Genomic DNA, 26462 nt, shown 5'->3' with positions numbered 1-26462 from the left:
TGCTGCCTGAATGATAATTTATCTTGGATCATTAGGATGTACATTTACTAAAGGTCATAGATTATGTTTTGGATTAAATAAAAGAACTCATTGAGCAGTGTTTAGAGAATATTTATTGAACATGGAGCAAAAATCATCTGGATTACAGATCTTAAGGGCAGATTCTAAGATTGCTCATGATTTCCTCGGCTTTTTGACGAAACCAGTCATTAGCAGAACCTGCTCTAGTCTGTAAACCAGGCTGTCTTCCGTCTTCTATACCAGCTGAGCGCTACTGGATGGTGCAAGATGTTTTGCTCCTTGTGATCTTCTCACCACGGTGTCCTTCTTTCATCTTCTCCAGTGTTTTAATGATCTAAGCACACAGAGTAAAAAATATACTGACACTTGTGACTTCTCTAAGGTTATATTTACCCAGAACACTATGCCATAATAAATACATAACATATAGTGTTATCATGGGGAGATCTAATTCAAGGCAGAATATATAGTGAAACAATTTAGACCAGGATTTCCCAAACTGGACTCATCCTAACAGTTCAGGTTTTAAAGATATCCATGCTTGAGCACAGGTGGTTAAATCAAACTGATAGAGGTACTAATTAAGTCACCTGTGTTGAAGCATGGGTATCCTTAAAAACCTGGACTGTTAGGGTGCCTTCAAGACAGAGTTTGGGAAATCCTAATCTGAGCTGGAACAACAAGGGGCGGTTGCCCAGGAGCCCCCACAAACTGGGGGGCCCTACACACATAGCTAAATCACCAGCGTGGGGGCACTGTGGCATATGTGAACTGGGGTTTCTGCATGGCATAATGTGATCTGGGGGCACTACAGCATGCATAACACATTTGTGGTGCTGGGAATATTTACACATACTTTTTAATAACCTTGCCAACATATCTTTTATTGATAATTTTATTATAAGGACTCCCCACAAGTTAGTTGCCCTGGGGCCCCCACAAAACTTTAACCCCAAATTAGACTAATCTTGCTTCAAGTGGCAGTTTACAGCCTTGTGTTCTTCTAGAAACATAGGGTCACCTATGATATTAGGTCTCTTCTGTAGTATTCAAGGCAAATTGTTTCATCTTGTTCCAAAGTAATTAAGCTGACACTTATACCAAATGACTGGACTTATATCACTGGCAATACAGATCTCGACAGACTTACGTCTTCAGGGAATGGGAAGCCACCGCATTCCAGTTTAGAGAAGATCAACTCATCGTTAACTTTGACTTCAAAGCTTCCTATTAAGAAATTAACAGTTTACCATACTTAAATTAATTACATAGCAATTAAATTTGTGTCCTTTCCAAACAATATATTCACCATTCAGGAATAGAATGCAATTAAGAAAAAAATAAACCAAAGACCATGTATTTACATTTTGTGCACTAAATGATACACTTAATAGTTATGTTCATAAAAAAACAAAAAAAAATTATATATATATATATATATATATATATATATATATATATATACATACACACACACACACACACACACACAAACATACATACATACATACATACACACACACACACACACACACAGTGGATTTTACAATGCCTTGTATATTCTTCCGTTGTTTATGTGTGCTTTTTTTGTGTGTGCTTCAGTCCACACACACATGGCAGGCTAACTGGTTTCTTATCAAGTTAAACTCATTATGTACTATATGAGAGTTTGTCATTGGTGGGTAAATGAAGGCCCCCACATACATATGCATTGACTGGGGCAATTCCCCAATCCCCAGATTCCAGGGCACTGGTGAAGGCCAACATATTGGATTTCCCGAATTTGCTAATCTCAACCAAATAATGATCATGATCAGCAAATCGCGGATTATTAACATGAATTTTAGAGATTCCCAGACGGATCGGCGATCATTGATTGATTTCGACAGAGGGATCAGTGGTTCCAATTGGGCAATCGGCTGGCAGATGTATGGGGGCCTTTCCATTTATAGACTTTGAAGGTCTGAATGACTAGAGTTGAGACATTCAAGTCGCCGGATGCTGAGCTGCACTGAAAGACGTTCACTGAACGTCTTTTCAGTGCTGCCGCTGCTGCACGTCCGGCTTCCTATCTCCTAACATGCCGTACCTGACTACTGTTGTCAGGTTGACCGGCATGTTGGAGAGATAGTCGGGTCGGCAAGGACCCAGCATGCACGCGCATCGCTGGTCCTTGCCGGCTATCCACTAGCAGACTTCCTGCACATTCCGACCAAAACCTCCTGGTTTTGGTAGCATCGTGCAGAAAGTCTGCTAATGGATAGGCCCCTTTAGACTAAGTTCCACTGGGCTAGTGGATTGTAATTAATGGATAAATGTTGTATAGCCTTAAGCATTATACATCTGTGCTATATAAATAAAGTATGATATTGTCTTAGTGTGATTTAAAGGTCATTGATACATAGCAAAACTATTCTTATGGACATAACCTTCAAATTTATGCTACATTAACTTTAAAGATTTGGAAGAGGCATCAACTTAGTGGCCTTCGCAAATCTACAGTCTATACAGCAAGTAAAAACACTTATTCCTCAGCTTTCCTGTCTTATCTAAACCCTTGCCAGCACAAGAATGCTCCCTAAAATGTGAATGACATCTATGTCACCCTAACTTCCCTCCTTTGTGCACAGACATACTGCTGAGCCATGCCATCAAAGAGAGAAAAAAAAAACAATTTTATCTTTGAACAGTGACCCTGTACCCCATACACGCCCTCCCATTTGAAACTTCTATAGCAGAACGCAGCCACACCACACCATGGCGAGTGAGGACATACCTTCTAATTTCCTCTGAGATATGAGAAATGTGCAGACTCTGGGATGGTGGCACTGTACCACCAAAGTTTGGACAGTTGCGAGGTATACTATAATTGGCAGGCTTTAAGTAAAGTATATATATGGTGAAGGTGATGCGGTCAGAATGCCGTCCGCTAGGATTCCAGCGGTCAGAATACAGTCGCTGGCATCCCGACAGCCGGAATCCCAAAGGTAAGTACTGGGGTTAGGGTTAGGCACTATGGAGGGTTAGACTGCAGGAGGAGGGGGGGGGGGGGGTTAGGTTTAGGCTCCTGGGGGGGTTAGGCTTAGGCACTGGGGGGGAGGGGTTAGGTGTAGGCACCAGGGAGGGAGGATTAGGATTAATTTCCTGGGGTGTCGGCATTCTAACCTGGTCGGGATGCCAGTGTCGGTATTCTGACTGGCGAGATCCCAAGTGCCAGCATCACGTACCCAACCCATGGTGAAGTACTGCTCTGCAGAAGTATCCATATATCCCTGTGTTTACCCAAAGAGTAACAATATCCATGGGCAGAATTATGGACATAATCGTTCTTGTTGCTTGCTTCCTATCTATCAGTGTTTTTCTCAAACTCACATTTTAAAAGATCCACAGGTGGAGCTATTTATTTTACTGTGAGGAGACCTGGAAAACGTGCACTGTTAGTGCTCCCTGAAGAATAAAGCTTGGGAAACACTGCTGCTGTATATTATGCCAGAAAACAAAAAACCCACGCATATAATTCCCAGTAAGGGCCTGATTTAGAGATGAACAAAATGCTAATGGCGGACACTGGAGTAACTTATTGCCACTGCGCATGCACCAATGCTGCACTGCGAACATGCAGTAATTGGTTAGCAATGGCAGTAGCAGAGAGGTTCGACAAGCGACTGATGTTTCTGCTTTTGTATGTAAGCAGCGCATGCGAAATGCTGGAGGTGAGAGTCTTTGTCACAAGATGGCTGCTGAGTCATTAACATATTTTCGCAAGTCCACTGCGTACAGGATCTCAGCAGCGCTGGGTATTGCATGCATCTCTGAATCAGGCCCTAAGCTACCAAAAAGGAACTCAAAGGGCTGATGTGGAACTGAATGGATGCCGGTTTGTGCCACGGAAAATACAAATTGCGCATACAAATGCAGACTTTTATGTATCTGGCACTTGCACATTCTTATGACGTGGTAAGTAGAATGGGTAAGGAAAGGAGTACAATCAGAAATGTAAATGAGGCTCATGCAGACCAGCAGTTCTGGGCATATATGCGTATCTTTTGCACCTGCTAGACGGTAGGTACAAATGAACACACTGATGAAAACTGCCAATGCAGAGCCGAACAGATCAGGAGATGTGTATGGCTCTGCATGTGTGCGGTAATCTGCTGTTTTTGCAGTGTAGTTTATGCCCATTTTGAGAAAAACTGCATCAGCCCCAATAATTAAATGGACTACACCAACTGTAATAAACTGATAACTGCTCTGGTGGATGAGCCATTAAGAAAACTGGTTATGTAGAGGTTAAACAAAGGATTGAAATAAATTAATGAAGACATTTGCGTGTGGCATCATTTTCCCTGCAAGGGCATGGACGCCACTGCCATATATACGGTGTACACGAAGCTGCACAGTAAGTACATGCAAAAGGTATCACTGCTTACAAATACTGAAGCAATATTAACTGTAACCCATCAATAAGTTAGGAACCAGTGACATCACAGCGGAATGAGAAGTATAAATGCTGGCTCCAAAGTGCGAGAGTTTCTATATTTTAGTTTGTTAGCATGTAAGAAACATGTAAACGTAACAAAGGAAATGTAAAATCCCCAATGCCAACAAGGAGTGGTTACACTTTGCTTTATTTTTATCATACTGTAATGGAATCCAGTCCAGCCTCTGCTACATTCTCTTGTTACATTACAATGAGAACATATCAGGGGCCATTTCCCTTAAAGCATATGTAAATTGTTGGGAGTACAGTTATCAGGAGATAAAAATGGAATTTGTGGAGCTGAATATTTTATTGTCAGATAAGGATAAATAGTGACTGGGACATTTTGTAGAAAATACTTTGCAATCACAAGTTAAACAAACGATCAAACCTTATGCCAACAATACAAAAAATACATTGTGCACATTACAATTAAACTATACAAAAAAATAGGAAATATTATGCATCACTGTGCACAGATCCATTGCTCTCTAGTAGATGAACATCACCGGCATGTTGGCCACCTTGATAGAGGTCCATGTTAGAAAATTCTCATTTATTAGTAGATAAACATCACATTAATCAATGTAGAAGTCCTAAGGGGCCTATGTATGAAGCAGTTTTTCACATAAAATTATGTATTGTTCCAATGTACTAATGGCGCAATGCAGGAGATTTCGCAGAAATCTCCCACAAAATGCTAATTAGCGCTGCAGATCGCAGTCCACATCATTATAAATGGGGACTACGACCTGACCCCTACTGTATGTACCAAACTCCAAATAGCGAAGCTTTTGGAGTTGGCCCCAGTAGTTTACATCATCTTCAGATTATGTAAACTGCTTTAAGCCTATGGAGGCTCCAGGAGCAGGAGGGAAGATTTTTCGATTTCACTCTCGCAGCCCCGGAATCTGACATTGTTTGTACTGTTCCCGTTTTGTACATAGTGGGGATATTTTCAGAAAAAATTAAAAATATCCCCTGTGATATGGATACATAATAGCGGCAGTTAAGTGCAATAGTTGCACTGCTTTCCAGGTGTTAAATACTACCCATCCCTTTTCCAAACAGGGCCCAACATCCAGGATCCGACCAAGTTGCATCTGAGTGTAATGCTGGGTAAACACCTAAAAGATATACTGTATCTGCAGATGATTGTTGTTCATACACACTGGACAACCATCACTGCTATCTGGCCGGGGTCCCCCTCCCCGGTCAGCTGATCACCCCTACACACAGCACCAAGGACAGATAAATCTGCAGGGAATCGGTATAACATACTGCCGGACTTAAGCCCGGCGGATGTAATACAGACGCTGGAAGGCAGAAATCTGAAAATCCAGACTAAGGCAAATTCTAACCCTAACCCTCTCCCCCCTAACCCTCCCTTAGGGGTGCCTAATCCTATCCCTCCCCCCAGGGGTGCCTAAACCTAACCCCCCTTCCCGCACCCTAAACCTAACTCTCCCAGGGGTGCCTAACCCTAAGTCCTCCAGGGAGCCCCTAAACCTAACCCTCCCTCGGGTAAGAGGTCCCTACGCCCGGCTTACCTTCGTTCGGTAAGCCGGGCGTCTGGATTTTGGCATCTGGATAATGATAGGCGCCGGTATTTTGACGCCTATCATTAGTCCCATGCTGGGATTTCACAGTCATGACTACATACCATCGGCAGATATATCTGCCATCGGCTGTGCAGCACAGCCTGACGCGATATATCAGTGAACGATGTTATTCATAGACATATCGCTGGTACACACTGGCCGACGACGGACATACAATATATTGGCCGATAAATTGATCGGCCAGTATATCTGCCAGTGTGTACCCAGCTTAAGACATCAGCAGCTAGGGAAACTGCAAGAGCAAATGGGAAAGAGATAGCTACACCCCATGTATAAGAATTAGTCCCACAGCCTGTTACATGATAATGACCCACTTCCTGTTAATGACACCTACACACCTAACACAAGAGCACTTTAAGTTCCCAATAAGCCCCTATACACATTGTATATCTCACACACAGTGTAACTTTTTTATTTCATAAACTCTAATTAGCAGTGTATAGTTTAAGAATTCTGTGTAATTTTTAAATTCACTCATACCATGGGGTCTATTCATAAAGAAAATGAAAACAGAATTGCCACTATAGTAGCAATTCACGTATACTTACCTTTCCGGCGATGCAATCTGGTAGCCAGGGCTCTGGCGGTCCGGTCTTCGGCTGTGGTCCACGGTGAGTAGCCGGGAGGTGAAGGCAGTCCATTCCAGCGCATGCGCCGGTGGCTGTGCTCGGGGGAGGCTGCTGAGTCATCAAGGGGGCGGAGCCAGCACCGATCAGAAGACAGAAGTGAGCAACTTCCCTGCCCGTTTCACACTGATGTTCAGATGACGCTAACCTGAGGTGGCGAATCTGTACACGGCAGCAGAATGGAAAGCAGAGATTTCCATCCTTTAATGAATCTGACTCACCATACTACAGTATGGTGATGCAATTCAGCCAAGGAGTGGTGGTGCAGAGGGAGAAATAATGAACTTCTCCACGGTAACCCGCTCTGTGAATTGCATCAAGCAGAGAAAAGCCCTGCTTACCGCAAAACAGGACTTTTCTCTGCTCCATGAATAGACCCCCATGTGACACACATGTGAGGTTGATTCATTATTTAAACAATACTCAGTTGCAATTTGACCTGCCCTGAAGAAGAACACAAGTGTATGATACCGGATGTGGATCCGTTACTTTACTATTAATCAGTAATTTCGGTAGAATGATTTTAATACGAGAAGAATAAATAAGCTAAGGTACTGTAATAAGGCTAAATATAAGAAACTATGTAGTCATGAATCTGACTGATAGTGTCTCCCTGTTATGTACAGACAGAAAGGATTGATCGTTGAACACTTACATTCTGACATGGGAGATAGAGAATTGATCTATAGATCATAATATAGAATAAGCACCGAACCAAACTATTCTCAGATTCTAAAGCTGGGCACACACTGAATCGATGACGGACCGATATGTCATTACGAAACGGCATATCACTCCGTGTGTACGCATGACTGCGCGCTCCCTCTGGTCGATAGCGACTGTCGCTGATCGTTTGTACTGCATATCAAACCTAGCGATATCGCTAGCGATATCGCTAGCGATTTTGTGCCCATCATGCAGTGTGTATGGCAAACCAGGCGACAAACAATTTGTCGGACAGATTTGACATCATGTCATACCCTGGTCCTCCCACAGCCCTCCACCATTTTTCTGTATGCTGGACCCCGTGCAGAGTGTACAGGTGTTCTTCATCAGCACCATTATTCAAATTTCCAGGGGATCCAAAGGACGGTCGTTCTAGTGTGTACAGGAGCAATGCTAAAAATAATTTGTGACCAAACAATATAATATATCGTTCAGTCGACTGCAATGTGTGTACGCTCAATATCGCTTGTTCTTGGCTCAAAGGAAATAGTCAGTAAAGTAGAATCGATTGCTGATCGTTCCAGTGTGTACCCAGCCTTACAGTAGTTTTGAAAATGAATGTCATCATGTGACTGGTTGTCCGAGCAACTTGACTTCCACAGTTAACTGAAGATGAAATTTAAAAAACATCCCTATTATTATTGTATAACTATTATTTGCAACATCTCATATGACTTCCCAACAGAAAACCATTAAAAGAAGAGCAAGAAAAAGACATTTTATTGGGGGCAATTCAATTCTGTGCGATGTTGAGTAGATCCGGTAAGGAGTTCCCGGAGCTATTCACTTGACTGCGTAAACTCCCAACTAGAGGATTTCTGCTCACATCCTCCTAAGGTGCGAGCAGAAATCTGACTAAACTAGGCCAGCGATGATGTTATCCAGCCTAGCGCATGTGCTAACAGCATGGCGGCCGACACAAGTCAGAGAATGCCGATAACTGCGATTTAACACCTGGCTTAAGGCGCGGTAACCGGCATCTCTCGACTAAGTGCAGGGCAGAGCGGTCTATTGAATAGCTCCGGGAACTTTCCCCCATTATGTTTATGGAAGATTGTTTAGCTGCTGTACGAGACATAGATTTACATTTACTAAGCGCTGGGTTTTCAAAGAACCGATTTTCTTTCCCTACAGATTTTAAAACACCAGTAAAATTACAGGCAATGATTTTGCACTCAGTATGATCGCTGTAAACCCTGCCTCTTAGTATATGTAGCCCCTTGATGGAGTGAAGACAATAATGAAGACAACCTTATACTTACCAACTCTGCCAACTCCACCACTGATATCCGCATCAGGTACATGCTCCTTAATTGTAGCTGCAAGCTCCTGATAACGGGCCTCATAGCCTCACCTTCCACTGAGAAAGAAACACCCAACAACATTACCATTATATATTTATTCACCTCAGCGATTACTGGGTGCCAAACTACATATTTTCTTAATATTACAATTTATTCCTTATGAGTTCTTAAACATAACTTAATTATGGTAATTTCACCTAATGTAGGGTAACAGTAGCCTAGGTGTATGGAGTGTGATACAAGTTATGAATAACAGGATTTTGGTACTTACCGTTAAATCCATTTCTCCGATTCCACAGGGGACACTGGAGCTTCATGACAGTGGGGTATAGACGGTGGGTTGAGTTGAGCCTGGCACTTTAAAAATCTACAAGTGTGACTGGCTCCTCCCCCTCTATGCCCCATCAACCCCAGTTTTAAAGAACTGAGCCCGAGAGGAGATGGAGAACAGACTGAAGAACAGAGAAGGAGAACAGGAAAAGAAACATCCAACATACTGACACACTGCAAGAACACAGCAGGCTGCAGTGATAAACAGTCACACAATAAAAACAGACAAAACTGCAACAGAACTGAAGCAGAACAAGCAACTGAGAACAGGCAAGAAGCACTGGGTGGGCGTCCAGTGTCCCCTGTGGAATCGGAGAAATGGATTTAACGGTAAGTACCAAAATCCTGTTGTCTCCTTCATCCACTAGGGGACACTGGAGCTTCATGACAGTGGGGACGTCCCAAAGCTACCCTCCTGGGGGGGAGAGTACTGAACGCCCTGCAAGACACTACGACCAAAATTTGAAGCAGAAGCCGCAAAAGTGTCAAATCTGTAGAAACGTACAAAAGTATGAACCGAAGACCACGTCGCTGCCCTACAAAGCTGTGAAGCCGAGACACCTCTACGTGCCGCCCAAGAAGTACCCACAGAGCGCGTAGAATGCGCAGAAATGGATACCGGCGGTGGTCGAGCAGAAGCAACATATGCCTGACGAATAGTCAGACGAATCCACCTGGCCAAAGTTTTTTTAGACGCAGGCCAGCCACACCGATTAGCATCATAAAGGACGAATAGAGCCTCTGATTTACGTAGCCCCTCAGTACGAGACACATAAATGCGAAGTGCCCGAACCACATCCAAGGAGTGAGAATCCCCAGAAGAGTCCGACAACGCTGGCACTACAATCGGCTGATTCAGATGAAAACCCGAGACCACCTTGGGCAAAAAGGAAGGCCGGGTACGAAGTTCCGCCCGATCTTCGTGAAAAATCAAGTAAGGGGAACGGCAGGACAAGGCTCCAAGTTCAGACACACGTCTGGCCGAAGCCAGGGCCAATAAAAGGATCATCTTCCAAGTCAAATACTTCAATTCCACCTCCTGCAAAGGCTCAAAGGTGGATGACTGAAGAAAAGATAAAACAAGATTCAGGTCCCAAGGAGCCGTGGGTGGCACAAAGGGGGGCTGAATTCTAAGTACCCCTTGAAAAAAGGTCTGAACCTCCGGAATCAGAGCTAGGCGACGCTGGAAAAAAATAGAAAGAGCAGAAATCTGCACTTTAAGCGATCCCAAGCGTAACCCCGCATCGAGGCCTTTTTGAAGAAAAAGAAGAAGACGTGGTAAATGAAAAGAGGAAGTGGAGGATCCACGACCTTCACACCAGGAGATATAAGCCCTCCAAATGCGATGATAATGCGCTGATGTTACCGGTTTTCTAGCCCTAAGCATGGTAGGAATGACCGACCTAGGAACTCCATGGCTTCTTAGGATGGCGGTCTCAATAGCCACGCCATTAAACGAAGCCGCCGTAAATCCGGGTACACACATGGACCCTGTTGTAGAAGGTCCGATCGTAGCGGAAGAGGCCAAGGTTCGTCTGCCAGAAGGAATAAAAGATCGGAGTACCAAACCCGACGAGGCCAATCCGGAGCCACTAGGATGACGGTGGACGACTCTCGTTTGATCCGCTTGAGAATCCGAGGGAGGAGCGGAAACGGTGGGAACAGGTACACAAGGCTGTATGGCCAAGGGATCAGTAAAGCATCCGCTCCCACCGCTGCCGGATCCATGGTCCTGGAGCAGTAAAGGGGTAGTTGATGATTTATCCGAGATGCCATCAGGTCTATCTGTGGCTTCCCCCATCTGCAAACCAGTTGATGAAAGACCTCGGGATGAAGGGACCACTCCCCGGGATGAAGATCCTGACGACTGAGGTAGTCTGCTTCCCAGTTGTCGACCCCCGGAATAAACACTGCGGAAATTACCTCTACGTGTCTTTCTGCCCACAGAAGGATGCGACTGGCTTCTCTCATTGCCATCCGACTGCGGGTTCCCCCTTGGCGATTTATGTATGCCACTGCCGTGGCGTTGTCGGATTGTATCCGAACCGGAAGTCCTCGTAACAGAGGAGCAGCCTGTATCAAAGCTCTGTAGACTGCCCGCAGTTCGAGAACATTGATTGGTAAGAGGGACTCCTGCTGCGACCAAAGCCCCTGGAAGTGATTGTCCAGAACCACCGCTCCCCATCCGCGGAGGCTGGCGTCCGTGGTGACCAAGGTCCAATTCCAAATTCCGAAGCGCCGACCCGCTAACAGATGCACCGTCCGAAGCCACCAGAGCAAGGATATGCGGGTCCGGGGAGACAGACGCACCAGCCGATGCATCTGTAGGTGGGACCCGGACCACTGAGACAGAAGATCCAGTTGAAATATTCTGGAGTGAAATCTGCCGAATTGGATGGCCTCGAAGGAAGCCACCATTTTCCCCAGGAGACGGATGCAAAGATGCACAGATACTTTCCTGGGTCTGAGCACTAGACGAACCAGCTCCTGTATGGCTATGGCCTTGTCCCTTGGCAAGAATATACAAGCAGAACAGTGTCTAGAATCATTCCTAGGAACTGAAGTCTCTGGGACGGCATCAACTGAGACTTCTGGAAGTTCACAATCCATCCATGTTGAATGAGAATCTGATGTGTAAGGGACACTTGGTGTAAAAGGACTTCTGCCGTCGGAGCCTTGATGAGTAAATCGTCTAGGTACGGAACTATCGTCACCCCCCGAGAGCGCAAGTGAGACACCATGACGGCCATTACTTTGGTGAATACCCTGGGAGCTGACGAGAGACCGAATGGCAGGGCCTGAAACTGGAATTGAGCTTCCCTGATGGCAAATCTGAGGAAAGCCTGGTGAGGAACCCAAATTGGGACATGCAGATAGGCGTCCTTGATATCTATCGACACCAGAAACTCTTCTGCCTCTAGTCCCGCAATTGACAGATTCCATCTTGAACCTGTGAAATGAAAGATACTGGTTCAATGATTTCAGATTCAGAATGGGTCTGACTGACCCATCTGGTTTCGGAACCACAAAAAGGTTTGAGTAAAACCCTTGTTGCCTTTGTGCAGTGGGAACCGCCACAAGGACCTCGGCCAGCAAAAGTTTCTCGATCGCTTGACGCAAAATTAGTTGCTTCAAGGGATCGACGAGCAAACCTGTTGTAAAATAACGCCGAGGAGGAGTGAAAGCGAACTCGATTTCGAACCCAAGTGTCTGGAGAAGTCCGTCTCCAAACCTCCGAGAAACGCTGGAGGCGAGCCCCCACCTTCGGATTTCCGAGATGGGATGGGAGCCTGTCATGCCACAGGCTTGTCTGCTGGCTTGGGATCTGGACGGCGGCCAATATTTGCTTGACGTCCTCTAGCACGGCCTCCTCGCCCCGCTGAAGACGAACCTCGCGATCGTCCCTGAAATCTTGCCGATGCTCGAAAGGAACGAAAGGAAGGTCCCCTAAACGAGCGACGCGGAGGAGGTGCTGATGAAGGTAGAAAAGTACTCTTACCTCCAGTGGCCAGCGAGATCCATTTGTCCAGCTCTGGACCAAATAAAATATCGCCTGTGAAAGGAAGAGCTTCCACTGCTCTTTTTGACTCCGCATCCGCTTGCCAGGCACGAAGCCAAAGTGCCCGGCGAGCAGAGACCGCCGAAGCAGAAATCCTAGCGCCTACCTGGCCGATATCTCTGGAGGCGTCTCCTAAGTATACAGCAGACTCCTGAATATGTTCTGCCAAGGTAATCAGATCTGCCTTGCTACTCACCGGGCTGCTGCGGCCAGAGCGCTGGGCAGTGAGGGGAGAGCGGGGACCCGGACACAAGCCAGTGGTAGCTGTGGCGGGCCCCGCTGAGTCTGATGACTCCTAACTGCCTAAAGCAGCCTCCCCTCCATAGGGTGACCGGACACAGGCTGCAGTAGCCGTGTGGTCCCCTCTCTGGCGGCTCCCACGATGCAGGCAGACTGTCACAGCTAACAGTCTGCCTGTCCTCTTGACTTTGATTCTCTTTATCTATATAAAATTAATATAAGGGCTGGAGACAGCCCCTGTGCACCGGCTCTACTCGGGCACATTCTAAAAACTGGGGTTGATGGGGCATAGAGGGGGAGGAGCCAGTCACACTTGTAGATTTTTAAAGTGCCAGGCTCAACTCAACCCACCGTCTATACCCCACTGTCATGAAGCTCCAGTGTCCCCTAGTGGATGAAGGAGAAATTGGTTTTAAATATTTTTGATGGCCCTTACTGGTTATAATGTACTGGTCATATACAGATTCTATATCCTGGACATTTGCTGGGTTTGATATATAAATGCAGTGTATGGATGGTGGATGGTTTTATGTTTGAAAAATACTAAATAAGAAAAAACACATTAGCTGCATACCCACACCCACTATTTAATGCTATTTGGGGGTTTTACACAGTTGTGCTGGGGATGTCATGTTGAATATATATAATGCCGTTGTTATGGAATTGTCCAGCGATCAGGTCATATTAGGAATGTGTGGCAGAACACAGCCTCCAAGAAGGCACAGCCATGCTCATACGGAGCACACCCAATAGGTGTGGCCCTAGTGGAGTAACAAGGGTAGGGCAAGAGTGGCATGTGCCCTGCGTGCCACTACAGAGGAGACGCTGGGGTAGAGGCTCGTGTGCTGGGTCAGAACTGACTCAAAAAATCCAAAGCCCTTACAACTTACTCCTTCACAGGGCACTTCAGGCGGTTCTGCCAGTGCAGAATCAAAGCAGGGACCTGGTGGGATTAATGCCCCAATAGAAGAAGCTCTTCCAGATTCAGCTGTTTGAAGGGAGAAGAGGTCACTGGAGAATCTACCTCGGCAATGCCAGTACCCGGCAGTGGATATGATATATCATGATGCGATGCTGCCTGTGGGCGGGGGCCAACCTGTGGTGGCATTATGTCTGTGGTGGCATGTCTCAGGGGCCCCTGGGGGCAATCCTAACCTTCCAACCCTGGCCCTGGCTGCTGGAATCTGTGAGAATAATTCTGGGCAGAGTGCCCATTACATAGGCCCTGGAGAGAACACTGGTGTCATATGTCTGTAAAGGGGATAACAGAGCTGTAATATGACCATGCCTCATTTTGGATGGATAAAGTGTTGAATGGGGGCATTCAATTTAATGCTGTGGCTGTGAGGTGCAGGTGTTCTGATCATTTATTCAGCGCCAACTTCCCAGATATATTTGCGATGTTGCTTTACTGTAATCATCAAATAAGTGTGTAGCCAAACATTGGCGATAATTGAATACCCCTCTTGGTCTGTATTAAATGTAACAAATGTCATATTGGCAAGTGTGGTTGGCGTAGTGGTTAGTATTACTGCCTCTAAGCACTGAAGTCGATTCCCACCAATGCTCTATACACACACTAATATATATATATATTAGTGTGTGTGTGTGTGTGTGTGTGTGTGTAATGTACCTGCAAGCGGTAGGGAATATAGCTTGTAAGCTTCACTGGGGCACAAACAGATGTGAATTACTAATTATTATCTCTAAAGTGCTACAAAATGTGTGCGCTATATAAATAACTTAATATTACATATTGTGGCCACGTTATGCTAGATATCTGTACTGTGTATAGACTATAGAGTGTAACAGAATTCCATATTTTACAGTGATTCTACCTTTCAAGATTATTTCAGCAGGTTTGCAGAACAAAGGTCCTACTGAAAAGAGGGCTAGACAATATGTGAAAAAGCTATTATTAAATACAATTGAGGTAAGCTTACATGCAAAATTTCAGCTATTAAGTTATTTATAAGACAACATCATATTCTGTTGTTCCTAACAAATAGAAACAAACCAGTAATAAAACAAGACTGTGCAATAACAGAAAGACAAAGTGGCAAGAGGGCTCTGCGTGAAAGTTTACACTATATAGGGAAATAGGATACAGGTGTTAGGTTGGGTTATTATACTTCAACTAAACATTGTTCATTTGGGTGCAGGTTTTTATGTTTAGCTGAGCCGTAACTAGACTTTTTGGTGCCCTGTGCAAGAAAGAGGACCGGCATAAAACGCATGCCCAAAAATGGACGTGGCCTCATTTGGAAAGGCCATGACAAATCTGATTTGTCCAGTATGATGATAAAGGGGTATCGATCCTGTTTTACCACTGTTACCCAAGTTACTGCCAAATACAGTGTAAATCCAGTAGCTGCATTGATGATGCCAGGGAGGAGATAGCAGCCATGAGATGGCAGGGATAAAAGAAGAGGAAGCTATAAGCGAGAATGATAATAAACAGGAAAATTGACATGCCCAAACAGCACCCCCTGCCCTGTGGTGCCCTGGCACCCTAGTTACGGCCCTGATGTTTAGTAACCACATAGATACACACTGATACCTGATAACAGCGGTATCGCTGTTTATTTTTGTTACAAATATAGCTACCTGGTCAGTTATTGAAGGCTAGAAAGCTGCACAACTAGCCAATTGCACTGAGCAGAAAGTCACACTTTGTACCAGACTACTGTATAGACTCACATCATTACTATATATTAGGGATGTGCAGGCTCGGATAGGTTCGAGTTTGCACGTTGAGTTCGGATTTTTCCCTCCAAAAAAATGGAACTCAGAAAGAGGCTAAACGTCATCTTACATGGACGAACATCATCATTCCTGGACAAAAGTCCAGGAATGATGATGTTCGTCCATGTAAGATGACGTTTAGCCTCTTTCTGAGTTCCGTTTTTTTGGAGGGAAAAATCCGAACTCAACGTGCAAACTCGAACCTATCCGAGCCTGCACATCCCTACTATATATAGAACCAATTTTACAGCCGTTATCTACACCAGGGGTTCCCAATCATGGTCCTCGAGGCACACTAACAGTCCAGGTTTTAATGATAACCATACTTGAACATAGCTGACTTAATTAGTACCTCAGTTATTTTGGGCGTGGCACGGCATAAGGTGGGCATGGCAGGGAGATGCATCATTTGGTGAGTGGGGGGGGCATAGCCACGCAATCATGTCATTGTGGCCCTGCCCCCTCTTCACAATCCCGAGATTACCAACATTGTGAAGCATACAGCGGGGCCACGATGGCGCGTTTCAAAGCAAATCGTGTAATCGCCCCCCACTATGTGCATGGGGATGCGGGAGGTCCGGGGGGGGATGGGGGGGGTGGAGGGTGGCCAGCCAGGAGACTTGCCCACTTTTTCTAGCGTCCGGGAGTGCCACCAAATCTTTGGGAGCCTTCCGGCCATTCTGGGAGGGTAGGAAAGTAGAATATGCATGCTTGAGTATAGACAGTTAAATCAAAATGACCAAGGTACTAATTAGGTCTCCTGTGCTTCAGAATGGACTACATAAGATCTGGACTGTTATGGATCCTTGAGTTCCGAGTTTGGGAAACACTGCCCTGGCACAAGACCCTCTGTTTATTGCAGTCTTTTAGCTTTCCTGGTGATCCAGCACGATTGTAGCTCCCCTCTATTTCTCTCTTGCGAGTTGCAAGAAAGGCATTGAAGCGATCACTGATAGAATATTAATCTAATAACCACGACTGCACAAGTACTAGAGAATGCATATTCTGTACTTACCAGTATTCTATATAAATCTTCATTGCTTGGCTCTTGCTCTGCATTCTGCAGCCTGTATTGTAATGATGCTGCTGGGCTGTGCTGCTGCTATTTAAGGCAGCTGCGGGGAGTGGTCGGTGTGGGAAGAGGCTGCCTTGGAAATGTGCCTAGTCATCCCCAGTCAGTGTATCCAGCCAGCCCCACGTGACTTATTACCTGGACATAGAACAACAACAGCAGCAGCAGCTGCGCCTAGAAACGGCCTCTGTATTCCCAAGATATACACTTTAGCTGATTTATTTATACTGACTGCATAATGCTTGGTACCAGCGTTTCCCATGGAATGGTTACAGCAATCTGTTTTCAGTCTGGTCATTCAGCTATTAGACTATGCGGTTAGAATTGGACATTCCACTCTGGGGTGAAGCAGCCCAATAGGAAAACACATTCTTTATATATTTATGTTCAGTAGATAGAAAAACCTGTTTAGTTCTAGCTTTGTGCCTTGTAGAGTTTATGTGACATATAGGCACACAATACAGACAACAGGCTTACAATAGCTACACAATTTATTCTTTCTATTATGCTGTTTGCACATCTATTAATACTTTAGTAAAGACTAGGCAGATCTAGTCATACTTCACTGATGGCTAAGTATTATGTTATGGGGCCTATTTATCAAGCATTTTTTTTCCATAAAAGTATATAGAAACAGCAGTTTATGCCTATATATTATGATTAGTTGCTATTGGCGGGATGTACTAAGCATCACATGAGGTAAATCCCGCCTGTCTTCGGGTACATACCACGGATCGCTGACGGCTAGAAGGACTTCCGGGTTTAAGGGCTCATGGGAGGGATCCGATAAACCTATAGGCTTCTATTGGGCAACGCCTCCCATTGGGACGATGGTACATTAGTACGTTTGCGGAAAGCGGTAAAACCCCCAAAAACAGCATTTTCGGGGGTTTTATGGCTTTTTCACATTTAGTACATCCCGGCATATGTGTGATAACTGTCTAAAGCAGGATATTTCACAGTGATTTCCTACAGAAGGATAAATAGCTCTGCAGACAGCAGTCCCCATTATTATCAATGGGGACTATGGCCTATCTTCCAAACTCTTCTTCCATAGGCATAAAGTGGTTTATGCCATCTAAGGATGGCATTAACTAGAGATGAGCAGTTCGGTTTTACTTGGTTATGTTCGGATCCCAAAAATTACATCATATTGTCTATCCGGCTCTCGTGTTTTGGATAGCCAATGAGATTAATTCAAACTTGTGCTAATTTGGCAAAAAGAACAGAGGCCCTGATTCAGAGCCGGACGCTCTGAATCAGGGCGTCTTTTTTTTTTCTTATGGAGCGGCCTCCTGGCCGCTCGCATTGCTGTGGGTTGCCACCCACAGCTAATGCGAGCGGCCAGGATGATGGTCGCGATGGTCAAGACCATCGGGCTTGCGACGAGACCCTTGTGGTAGGTTCTCGTGGCCACAAGCCCCAGAGAGCTTTCGGCTCAAACAGAGCCGAAAGCTCTCCCACTGACATCACTTGTGATGTCAGTGGGACCGCCCCCAAATGGTAGGCGTTCCCATGGGAACGTCTCCGTCTGGGCAGCCGCCCACCAAAGGGGGCGTGCTGTCACTCAACATCGACAGCATGCCCCCTTTGGTGTGAGACCCGGAGCAACGGATTGCCCGTCGCTATCCGGGTCTCGCACATGCGCACGATGGAGCCGACTCCGTCATGCGCATGCGCTCAGGGCCACCATTGACCCAGTTGCGAGTGCTCAGCCCTTGCGACCGGGTCTGAATCAGGCCTAGAGTCAAAACTGAACTGCTCATATCTAGTTTCTGCCATCATTATAGGCATGTGCCATCATGTGCCTATAGAAGATTATTTGGAGCAGAGGGATCTTACGATCCCTCTCATGAAGCCTTTGTCTGACACCGGGTGCATGCGCAGTGTCAAATTTCCCCGGAAGACTCCTCCGAAAGTGCCTGGGATCTAACTCGCAGGGTCATCAGTTATTGCTACCGCTGCCCTTTTGAGTTATCTTTAGTTCATAGAAGGACAAATTTTATTTAAAATGAAAATGGCAATCACGAATATTAATACATAGGCCCCCATGTCTTTTTGTACTTTTTTCTTGGAATGTTTGCACCGTTTCTATGTTTATACTTTGTAAGGCGCTGCGGAGTACAGACCACTTGTGGCACCATATAAATAAAGGCTAATAGTAATTATGTTACAAATGTCCAAAGACCTGTTGAGTGAAATAAATAATTGGCCTGTTGTGGGATCCGTTGGAGTGTAAAGTGTTTTATCAACGCTTGCAAGCAAATGAAACGCACAGGAATTGTCACTGTAAGAAAGTAATTAGAATTTAGAAACCAAATGTTTTGACTACATGTATAGTTACACAGATATATATATTGTGCAAAAGGCAGGCATTGCAACAAGGCATGTTACTTCACTAAGCCAAGGTGTTGTGGCCTGTTGTGTAAACCAACTAGCAGATTACTGAGTACACAATTTCCACCTAACATTTCCTCTGTGTGACTGCCATACAGCTTGGTGTGGTGACTTACACTATTTTAAACATACAGTAGTATCAGGGCTTGGAGAATTTAGTTAATTTAAACAAAAATATAATGTTCTCATTCTTTCCCAGCTTATTTGCTAATAATATCATTCCTCTCTATAATCCCTAGTGTGACAAAACTGTCCTGAGTGTTGGCCTGGCTAAGTGTGTAATTAGTGAAAAAGTTTATAAAACTGGACAAGCTGTTCTAAAGTTAATAGACTATGGCAGTGCCGGAATAACAACAAGGTGGCTGGGGCGATCCCCCAGAGGCCCCCACACACTAGTGACCTACACACATAGCTACGTCATCAGCATGGGGAAGGGGGCACTGCAGCATAATGTGAACTGGAGGCACTAAAGTGTGTTCAACACAATTGTGGTGCTGGGAGTGTCAGCTCTTATAGCTTGTTCTTTGCAAGTAGACTGCTGTCCTCGGCTCCTGCAGCCACCATATTACCTCCACCGGCTGGAAAGCAGGAGCTGGACATTTGGTCGCCTGCATAGAAGTGCCGATACTTCCCCCTGTGGCACGTAGGACCAGGAAGTTTGGGTGGCTGTGCAGTGTATGGGCATTTCAGATGCCCAATCCAGCATGTAACACCTCCCACCTCAACCTTTTAAGGAGACTTCACCTGACACCAGAGTGATTGGTTTCCTGCCAGACATAGAGTATTTACATATTAGACTCACAGAACTATGTGTATACTATTACTATTATACTATTACTATGTGTAACTGATTTCCCTGTTATATGAAGTGTTGTTAACAGAACCACTGTGTTCCAAGAACAGAGCAGAGTAAGTAAATCCATCTGCGGTAGAGTATAACTGGGGTGGTTGGGCAATAACAATTACTTTTTTATTATTATATCATTTGGAATAAAATGCAGTGGGACAGCCGATCCTTCATTGAAGTGGAACGTTCCTGTAAATACCTAGGTGTAACGGTCAATATGCGCTATGGTGCTGCCATGTAAATATCCAGCCTGTTGTGGGTTCCTTTGTTAATAAATTCTTAGGTTTAACAAGGCTTCCACTGAATTTACAAAGCATGATTACATTTTTCCCCATTCTCTTAACTCTACCCTTTCCTCCTCTTATTAAGAGATTGTATTTACATTGGAGATTTAATTCAAGCTCTGTCTCATCAAAGTGCTGTATTGTATTATGTGTCTATATTTTCTGGCCTCTGTTACCCTTTGTGCATTAGGCATCCACCTTGGTCATTGGGAGTGGTGATGGGCGTCCGACTCTGAATCAGGGCCTGTGTCCCCATGCTGCCTAATATTTTTCTCTAATGTATTACAATGCAGTGTCAATTTGGTCAAAATCACTACCAACTATTCACCTCTCCCTTCTTTGCATCTACAACGTTTTAGAATAATTAAATTCAAAGTCTAAATAAAGAAGGTTTGGTTTATTTATTTATTTTACGTACAAAAGATAAACTTCCAGGGTACTAACAGCTCCGATAAGGTTCAGAGAAAATGAAGCCAAAACACACATTGATATATAATTCCCAATGTATGCTACCAACTATTTAATGGATAATATGGTAGATATTGATAACAGGTGAAATTGTTGGACACTTGAACAAGGTTCAGGAATTGCAGATACAGATGAGGAACTTGGGAAGTGATATAAATGCAATTTTTTTTAATATTGATAAAGATTCCCTTGTGGATGTGATGGATTTACTGTATCTTAGGAATTGTAGTTTATAATACTCAACTCTCTTGGGGGCTTATTCATTAATTATCCTGTTTTAGATCCAATACTTGTAATTTAATATCATCACTTATCGTGGCAATATTGGAAATTATGTATTGCCAGCATTTAACAAGAATCACACACAGGGACAGTAGCTCTGTTAGTAGTCCGTCACTTCGTTGTGTAAAAATAAAGTGATCACTAATGCTGAAGATGAGCTTTGTAAATCTCACAATATAGCAGCCCCCATAGAAACCCATGGAGCCTGTTATTTGGATCAGAAATGGGGGTACCCTTACATACATCCTGAGGATGCTTAATTTTTGTGGGTATCCCCCAAAATCATCCATTTTCTGTGGAATTCCGCAGGGCCAGAATGACAATGTCACAGATGGGATAGAACTTTAGACCTCGAAATAAAAATAGGCCCATCATCATGACAGAGTGATGATGACCAGCAGCCCTGCTGGCCACACAGCCGGATATAAATCATAATGATTCAAATTGTATTTCTATTTTCTTCACAAAATTATGTAATTTTTGTACTTTTTCTTATTTATTGAGGCATTGGGGCTGATAGTGTACATGCCCACATGGCATTGGCCACACACACACACACAGCACATGCCATAGTTACACCGCTTATCATAGTAGGCCATTGATAAGTTTCAACCCCAGGCCCATTGGCCCTTAATCTGGCCCTCGATTTCCCACAAAATTACTTTAATAAATATGCCCCTTAAAGTACATTCTAGTCATAGCCTAATCTGCTTTTGAAATTTTAGAGACTCCTGTATACAGAATGATGAGTTTTGCCTATTAGCCCAGTCCCAAGTGTATTTTCATTTTCCCTTAGTTGCATGTCACCCATGATCATCCTAAAGGTGCCTAATACACTAGACGATATTTTGCACAATTTGGCCGATTTCGACGCATCGGAATGACAAATCGAGCAAATCGTGTAGTGTCTATGAACAATAACGATGCGAGTACCCATATCATTTGCTAAATATGATAAGATGTTAATGTGAGTTTGATTAGTGGATCATCTGCTGAATATTATAAGATGGTAATTAGCTAGGTGTCATAAACATTTACAATTGCTGGGTATTTACTAGAAATAATGTGTCATGTTAACGTGCTGTGCATTATTAATATTAATTTATTACTGTGAATAATTTATGTGCATTGGCTATAAATTTGGGTAAGAAAATAATAAGTGACAATCTGACACCAGGGTACATGTAACAAATAGGGGAAGGAAGTCCTCCAGTCCCTGGCAGTGACATGCGGTGAGGTCAATGGCCGGGAAGGCACACATGGAGATGGGTCTGAGTGTTGGGAGTCTGTCTCACCCCCTACTCACTGTAACTCTCCCCTCATTACACTAAGCTTCAGTGTCCATTGATTCTCCTACCTGTATCACTATGTCTTTTCTTGCTGCTGAGCTTTGATCGCTAAACACTGCAGTGCACTTCCTTGTCACATGACACATCCAAGGTGTCCATCAGTGCTCAAGGCACGCCCCCCATATTCAGAGGCATGCCTCTATTAGCTCTCTTTCAGTGCAGCTTACAGCCTGTGGTGTGGCCCCGCCCCCAGTTCTGAAAGCAGTGTCTGACTATACAGAAGTGAGACTGGGCTGTTTCTGCCTCATCTCTCATCTCCCTGCAGTCCCAGGGAGCTTCACAAAGCTGGTGAGTATTACCTATAAAAATGATTACAATTAACAAAGAAAATGTTTAGAAGTTATACATATCTTTGTATTATTCTAATCATTTTTATATCAAACTAGCTGGAGTACCTGGTGTTGCCCGGGATATTAAGAATGTTTGTTTACACATCATCCTCCAACCAACCTCTCCTTGGTCAGGCCTCATGAAAAGTGACAAACTTTCCCATCAACAGTCCTAAGGTCTTCGAAGGAAGTAGGACCTGTAACGGTGTAAAGCAAACTTTGGAGATAGAAGCACTAAAAATTTGTAGGATGTACAGTGTAAACACGGCCAAGAGCTCCTGTTGCTCTGATACCAGGATGAACATCTACAGCGACTCCCTGTTTTCTGTGCAGAAAAACTTTTGGAGAAGCATTCCATGTGTAATATTTTGGCAGCTCACAGTACAGCAGGGTCCTTGCAAAATCATCATTTTGATACAGTTGGAAGAAAGAAGTGAATGTTGTTGCGTAATTTAGTATATTTAGAGAGCGGTGAGAATGCTGGCACAGCCTGCTAAAGCTGTCTTCAATAATAAACATTAAGATCATGATAACACAAAATGCCTGCTCCGAGGCCCTACCCATATGCCGTGAGGCCCCACAATGAGCGTCCAGCAAAAAATGTGTTTTTTAATTGATTAAAAATGAACAGTAATTCATTTCCATTTACATTTTTTTAGTTGCCTTCGCCGTGTTTTAATACACTTGTATGTAAAATGTCACGATCGTCGCTTGTAAACTGTGGATTTGCATAGAAAGACAGAAGTACAGAAGGACGAATTTTCGCTTTTATATAGTAGAGAAGATAGAAAAGAAAAAATAGTAGATAAGCTAAATCCTTTTCTAATTCCGTACCTGACCTGTAGAGGGCGAATGCTATTCAAATTTTTTTTAATTAATTAAAATGTAACAGTAATTTATTTCGATTTAGTAGAGAAGATAGATAAGAAAAAATAGTAGATAAGCTAAATCCTTTTGTAATTCCATACCTGACCAGTAGAGGGCGAATGCTATGCAAAAATTGTGGTTTTTCATTAAAATTTAACAGTAATTAATTTCGATTTAAAATTTGTTTAGTTGCCTCCGCCGTGTTTTAATACGCTCGTATGTAAAATTTCACGATAGTGGCTTGTAAACTGGATTTGTATAGAAAGACAGGATGACAAATTTTCGCTTTTATATAGTAGATAGATCTCAGGAGTATGACAGATCCTGACTGCACATCCATGGTCCCTGGCACCTCCTGAAGTGTACTCTTTGTAACCTGGCATGTGCTGCAGCTCATAGTGCTGGAGTACTCTATCCATCTAGTTTATCAACTTTACTGGAGATAATTGGACAGAGTGTAATAAAAGGTTTAGGTTGCATCAGTTCTACAGCAAAAGTGAGCAGGCTGCAGATGTTTTTAGCTTCATAAACAGTACGTACTAAGACAACGATACTCATGAAGACATAACCAGTTTAACAGAGATGTTAAGATGAAAACAGTTATTTAAAAAAATGCATTTTTATTCAACAGAAAATTTGATTGGCATAAAAATACAAATACATAACATCATAACATAGTAATACTAGAGGATTGATATAAAAATAGTTTGCAATTACATTTCCAAATATAGATTTTTTCATTTACAGTGAAATTGTTACCATCCAAACCTGGTTCAGATTTAATCAGAGTATTATTTTGTGTTTGTCTTGTGGCTCTAGTATTAGCTCTTAGGGTTAAATTGATCAAGTATCGGGTTTTAGATCCGATAATTATAATTTCTTATATCGCTGGGATGTACCAACGCTCACATACAGGGACAGTGGTTCTGATAGGGGCCCATTCCATCGTTGTGTTAAAGTAAAGTTTACTGCGCAACTTGCTCACTGTGTGCAGTGGTGTAACCCTGATGCTAGGAAGGTCTGGGTTGCTATTGAGGCTGCTAAGTTGGGCCTCTTTACAGTTTCTTCTCTCCTTTGGCTTCCAAGGTCACACCGGCCTAAAAATGTAGCCTTCCATCCAATTGTTTCCAGCTCGCTATCAATGGGATTATGCTAATAAAAAATTTGGGCTGGCTCCCAGTCCTTCTCCCGTTATTCCGATTTTTCATCATCCCGATTTCCCTCCAGGCAAAAATAAGATATATTTTTCACCAGGGAAAGAGAGGAACATTCTCTATTAAACAATATTACTAAAGATTCGAGTTTTCCCAGATCCAGGAGGTTACAGCACTTCCCTCTAATGTTTTTGTTCCAATTTTTGCAGCTTAGGCATTTCCACTCTAAAGTGAAACACCTTTTAACTAATAGACCCCGTTCCAACGTTGAGGCTTTATGCTTGAGATGCTCCTCAACCAGAGGTTTAATTTCTTCCCTCTATACAGTGCTTGTTGAGGGGTTGTCTCCGCAACGTGACTCTTGTGAAAAGGCCTGGGAAATGGATTTGGGTACCTCTCTAGATGATGAGGAATGGACAGAGGTCTGGGATAATGCTGCCTCCAGTTCAATTTGTGTTAAGATCAAAGAGAATACATACAAGCTATTATATAGGTGGTATTCTGTCCCCTCTAGATTGAGTAAAATGTATCCTGGTACGTCAAATAGGTGCTGGAGAGGTTATACAGCTGAGGGTACCTTTCTTCATATCTGGTAGACTTGCACTAATATAGTAAATATTTGGAAGGAAGTTATTGGCCTAATATACTGTTTACTTAATATACCTATCCCTTATTATTTTAAATGTATTCTTCTCCCTTTAGATCAGGGGTGGGGAACCTGTTTTCTGCTGAGCGCCATTTTGATATATATATAACATTATTTGCAGGCCGGTGCAGGTCACACCCCCTCCATGTGACATCACAAATGGGTGGGGCCACAATCACCGGTGATTACAGCAATGCCCGGGAGCTGTAAGGGCAGCAGTGTGACCGTCTGAAGCAGGTGGCACTGCTGCATAGATTCTGACTGCAGGGTACCATTCTAGACACCCTACTAGCCAGATGAGGCTAGCAGAAAAAATCTCAGAGGGCCAGACCAAATAATTCCGGGGGCCTTATACGGCCCCCGGGGCTGAGGTTCCCCGTCCCTGCTTTAGATCTTCCTACGCTAACTAGGAAGTGGGCAGGGTGCGGGAGATCCGGATACTCTTCCCGGGGATGCAGGGGGCTCCCAAAAAATTCAGGAGCCTCCCGACACTTCTTGGAGAGTAGGTAAGTATGCCTTACACACCCCCTTGATGAAGTAATTCAATCATATGTACAATAGACAGAAGCAGGGGCCCCGTGTGGGCCCCCTTCTCTCCAGCAGGGCAGTAAGCCTGCGTGCACTGCACACACTGCAGATACATCAATAGACACAAGGGGATCACGCATCCTTATTACGATGTGTTTTTTGACAGTTGAATTGTCGCCCATCCACCAAAGTCACAGCCTATATAGCATAGTATACACAAAGTCTAGTACACAAAGTAATTTAACCCTAATATTCCAGCTACTCTTGACCATAATTTAAAAAATAGCAAAAAAAAGACTTAAGGCTGGGTACACACGTAAAGATTTTCTGTCCAACCATCCAACTAGTTGATTGGTTGGAATGAAAATCTGGTAATGTATGAAAGCAAATGACAATCAGCAATTTGCTCACAAACGCCGGAAAATGGACAAAACTGTTGTCTGAACAAATTGTTTAGATCAAACATTCAACAAACTTGTCTGACGACCATTTCATCTGTGTTCTGGCATTTAGGAGCAAATTGCTGATCATCAGTTACTCCCATACCTTACCAGATTTTCATTCCAACCAATCAAGTAGTTGGATG

General features: G+C 43.9%; 1 long non-coding RNA gene across 1 annotated transcript; it reads right to left on the bottom strand.

Annotated features, from left to right (window-relative positions):
- Positions 1–95: 95 nt before the first annotated feature.
- On the bottom strand, positions 96–16776 carry LOC148523619 (uncharacterized). Its single transcript, XR_015878431.1, has 4 exons — positions 16669–16776; positions 8738–8835; positions 1172–1248; positions 96–355 (listed from the first exon to the last, which is right to left on the bottom strand). It is a non-coding gene; the product is annotated as an uncharacterized LOC148523619 (long non-coding RNA).
- Positions 16777–26462: the final 9686 nt, after the last annotated feature.

The sequence above is a fragment of the Taudactylus pleione genome, unplaced genomic scaffold (genome assembly GCF_031769625.1).
Source record: "Taudactylus pleione unplaced genomic scaffold, aTauple2 ptg000129l, whole genome shotgun sequence".
NCBI classification, from domain to species: domain Eukaryota; kingdom Metazoa; phylum Chordata; class Amphibia; order Anura; family Myobatrachidae; genus Taudactylus; species Taudactylus pleione.
The sequence above is the reverse complement of the archived record's forward strand: the minus strand, read 5'-3'. Positions and strand labels throughout refer to the sequence as shown.